The sequence below is a fragment of the Arachis hypogaea genome, chromosome 15, assembly GCF_003086295.3.
Source record: "Arachis hypogaea cultivar Tifrunner chromosome 15, arahy.Tifrunner.gnm2.J5K5, whole genome shotgun sequence".
In the NCBI taxonomy this organism is placed as follows: domain Eukaryota; kingdom Viridiplantae; phylum Streptophyta; class Magnoliopsida; order Fabales; family Fabaceae; genus Arachis; species Arachis hypogaea.
The window spans coordinates 110,894,646-110,899,068 of NC_092050.1; the positions used below are offsets into that span (position 1 = coordinate 110,894,646).

General features: G+C 35.8%; 1 non-coding gene across 1 annotated transcript; it reads right to left on the reverse strand.

The window, feature by feature from the left end:
• Positions 1 to 2,560: 2,560 nt before the first annotated feature.
• LOC112752522 (small nucleolar RNA R71) lies at positions 2,561 to 2,668 on the reverse strand. Its single transcript, XR_003176956.1, has one exon. It is a non-coding gene; the product is annotated as a small nucleolar RNA R71 (small nucleolar RNA).
• Between the last annotated feature and the right edge of the window lie 1,755 nt (positions 2,669 to 4,423).

A 4,423-nucleotide genomic window follows, 5' to 3' on the forward strand; every position in this document is an offset into this window, starting at 1 on the left:
CCAATGATTTACATAAGTATCTCTATCCCTACTTTATTATATAATATTCGAAAACACCATTATCACTTTATATCTGCCTGACTGAGATTTACAAGGTGACCATAGCTTGCTTCATACCAACAATCTCCGTGGGATTCGACCCTTACTCACGTAAGGTATTACTTGGACGACCTAGTGCACTTGCTAGTTAGTTGTATCGAAGTTGTGACAAATTATGAATTAAGATCAGAGCACCAAGCTTTGGAGCCATTACCAGGATTTGTTCGAGCCTGGAGATCACAATTTCGTGCACCAAGTTTTTGGCGCCGTTGCTGGGGATTGTTTGAGTTTGGACAACTGACAGTTCATCCTGTTGCTCAGATTAGGTAATTTTCTTTTTGTTTTTAGTTTTCAAAAAAGTTTTCAAAAATTTTTCAAAATTTTCTTCTTTGTTTTTGAAAAAAAAATGTTTTCAAAAATATAATTTTCTTCAGGATTTTTAAGAATGAATTCTAGTGTTTCATGAAACATGTTGAATCCTATCTGGCTGTAAAGCCATACCCAAACTGCTTTGGGATTGGTATTCAACTAATCACTCCAGTCCATGTAATTACATACTAAAGCTTGGCTGGCTATTAAGCCATGCCTGACCCTTTGATTGGAGCTTTAGAGCATAAGATTCCTGGAATTCATGTTGAAAATTTTGGAATCCTTATTTTTTCTTTTTCATATAATTTTTCGAAAAATATAAAATAAAAATCCAAAAAATTTTAGAAAATCATAAAAATCAAAAATATTTTTGGGCTCTTGTTTGAGTCTTGAGTCATATCATAAGTTTGGTGTCAATTGCATGTGTATCTTGCATTTTTCAAAAATTTCATGCATTCATGGTGTTCTTCATGATCTTCAAGTTGTTCTTGGTAAGTCTCCTTGTTTGATCTTGATGATTTTTTGTTTGGTGTCTTTTCATGTTTATCATATGCATTCTTGAATTCTTAGTGCGTAAGCATTAAAGAATTCTAAGTTTGGTGTCTTGCATGTTTTTTTTGCATTAAAATTTTTTCAAAATTGTGTCTATGATGTTCATCTTGACATTCATGGTGTTCTTGGTGTTCATCTTGACATTCATAGCATTCTTGCATGCATTCATTGTTTTGATCTAAAAATTTCACGCATTGCATAATTTTCATGTTTTTCATAAAAATTTCAAAAATCAAAAAAATATCTTTCCCTTTTTCTCTCATCAAATTCGAAAATTTGAGTTGACTTTTTCAAAAATTTAAAAAAAAAATCAAGTTATTTCTTATGAGTCAAATCAAATTTTCAATTTGAAAATCTTATCTTTTTCAAAATCTTTTTCAAAAATCAAAGCTTTTTCAAAATTCTTAGTTATTTTCGAAAATTAAAAAAATATTTTTCAAAAATCTTTTTCTTATTTTTATACCAAATTTTCGAAAATAACATAAATAATTAATGTTTTGATTCAAAAATTTGAAGTTTGTTACTTGCTTGTTAAGAAAGATTCAAACTTTAAGTTCTAGAATCATATATTGTGATTTCTTATGAATCAAGTCATTAATTGTGATTTTAAAAATCAAATCTTTTTTCAAAACTAATTTCAATCATATCTTTTCAAAAATATCTACTTATCTTATCTTTTTCAAAAATATCTTTTCAAAATATCTTTTCTAACTTCCTAACTTCTTATCTTTTCAAAATTTGTTTCAACTAACTAACTAACTTTTTGTTTGTTCCTTAACTTTTTCAAACTACCTAACTAATTCTCTCTCTCTCATTTTTCGAAAATATCTTCCCCCTTTTTCAAAATTTCTTTTTAATTTATTAATTATTTTAATTTTTAAATCTTAATTTTCGAAAATTACTAACATTTTTCAAAAACTATTTTCAAAAATCACTAACTCTTTTTCAAAAATTATTTTCGAAAATTCTCTTCTCTCTCATCTCCTTCTATTTTTTTTTATTTATTCATCTACTAACATCTCTCCCTCATTCAAAAAAAAAAAAGGATCTCTATTATTATTATTTTTCTGTGCCTTCTTCTTTGTCATATGAGCAGGAGCAAGGACAAGAATATTCTTGTTGAAGCAGATCCAGAACCTGAAAGGACTCTGAATTACAACTAACCAGTAAGCACCTGTTAGGAATTTTCAAACAAGAAGAGGAGATGGCAGCCGAAAATAATAATAATGCAAGGAGGATGCTTGGTGACTTTACTGCACCTAATTCCAATTTACATGGAAGAAGCATCTCCATTCCTGCCATTGGAGCAAACAAATTTGAGCTGAAACCTCAATTAGTTTCTCTGATGCAGCAGAACTGCAAGTTTCATGGACTTCCATCTGAAGATCCTTTTCAGTTCTTAACTGAATTCTTGCAGATATGTGATACTGTTAAGACTAATGGAGTAGATCCTGAAGTCTACAGGCTCATGCTTTTCCCTTTTGCTGTAAGAGACAGAGCTAGATTATGGTTGGATTCTCAACCCAAAGACAGCCTGAACTCTTGGGATAAGCTGGTCACGGCTTTCTTAGCCAAGTACTTTCCTCCTCAAAAGCTGAGCAAGCTTAGAGCTGATGTTCAAACCTTCAGACAGAAAGAAGGTGAATCCCTCTATGAAGCTTGGGAAAGATACAAACAGTTGACCAAAAAGTGTCCTTCTGACATGCTTTCAGAATGGACCATCCTGGATATATTCTATGATGGTTTATCTGAGCTATCAAAGATGTCACTGGATACTTTTGCAGGTGGATCCATTCACCTAAAGAAAACGCCTGCAGAAGCTCAAGAACTCATTGACATGGTTGCTAATAACTAGTTCATGTACACTTCTGAAAGGAATCCTGTGAGTAATGGGACGCCTATGAAGAAGGGAGTTCTTGAAGTTGATACTCTGAATGCCATATTGGCTCAGAATAAAATATTGACTCAGCAAGTCAATATGATCTCTCAGAGTCTGCATGGAATGCAAGCTGCATCCAACAGTACTCAAGAGGCTTCTTATGAAGAAGAAGCTTATGATCCTGAGAACCCTGCAATAGCAGAGGTGAATTACTTAGGTGAACCTTATGGAAACACCTATAACTCATCATGGAGAAATCATCCAAATTTCTCATGGAAGGATCAAAAGCCTCAACAAGGCTTTAATAATGGTGGAAGAAACAGGTTTAGCAATAGCAAGCCTTTTCCATCATCAACTCAGCAACAGACAGAGAACTCTGAACAAAATGCTTCTAATTTAGCAAACTTAGTCTCTGATCTATCTAAGGCCACTGTAAGTTTCATGAATGAAACAAGATCTTCTATTAGAAATCTGGAAGCACAAGTGGGCCAGCTGAGTAAAAGGATCACTGAAATCCCTCCTAGTACTCTCCCAAGCAATACAGAAGAGAATCCAAAAGGAGAGTGCAAGGCCATTGACATAAGCGCCATGGCCGAACCTGTGAGGAGAGGAGAGGACGTGAATCCCAAGGAGGAAGACCTCCTGGGACGTCCAGTGGTCAATAAGGAGCTTCCCTCTGAGGAACCAAAGGACTCTGAGGCTCATCTAGAGACCATAGAGATTCCATTGAACCTCCTTATGCCCTTCATGAGCTCTGATGAGTATTCCTCTTCTGAAGAGAATGAGGATGTTACTGAAGAGTAAGCTGCCAAGTCTCTTGGTGCAATCATGAAGCTGAATGCCAAACTATTTGGCATTGATACTTGGGAAGTTGAACCTCCCTTGTTCATCAATGAACTAAGTGATTTGGATCAACTGACATTGCCTCAGAAGAGACAGGATCCTGGAATGTTCATAATACCCTGCACCATAGGCACCATGGTCTTTAAGGCTCTGTGTGACCTTGGTTCAGGAATAAACCTCATGCCCCTCTCTGTAATAGAGAAACTGGGAATCTATGGGGTGCAAGCTGCTAAAATCTCATTAGAGATGGCAGACAGCTCTAGAAAACAGGCTTATGGACAAGTAGAGGACGTGTTAGTAAAGGTTGAAGGCCTTTACATCCCTGCTGATTTCATAGTCCTGGATACTGGAAAGGAAGAGGATGAATCCATCATCCTAGGAAGACCTTTCCTGGCCACAGCAAGAGCTGTGATTGATGTTGACAGAGGTGAAATATTCCTTCAATGGAATGAGAACTCCCTTGTGTTTAAAACTCAAGGATCTCCCTCTGCAACCATGGAGAGGAAGTAGAAAAAGCTTCTCTCCAAGCAGAGTCAACCAGCGCCCCCACAGTCAAACTCTAAGTTTGGTGTTGGGAGGCCACAACCAAACTCTAAGTTTGGTGTTGAACTCCCATATCCAAACTCTAAGTTTGGTGTTGGAGAGTCTCAACAAAGCTCTGCACATCTGTGAGGCTCCATGAGAGCCCACTGTCAAGCTATTGACATTAAAGAAGCGCTTGTTGGGAGGCAACCCAATGTT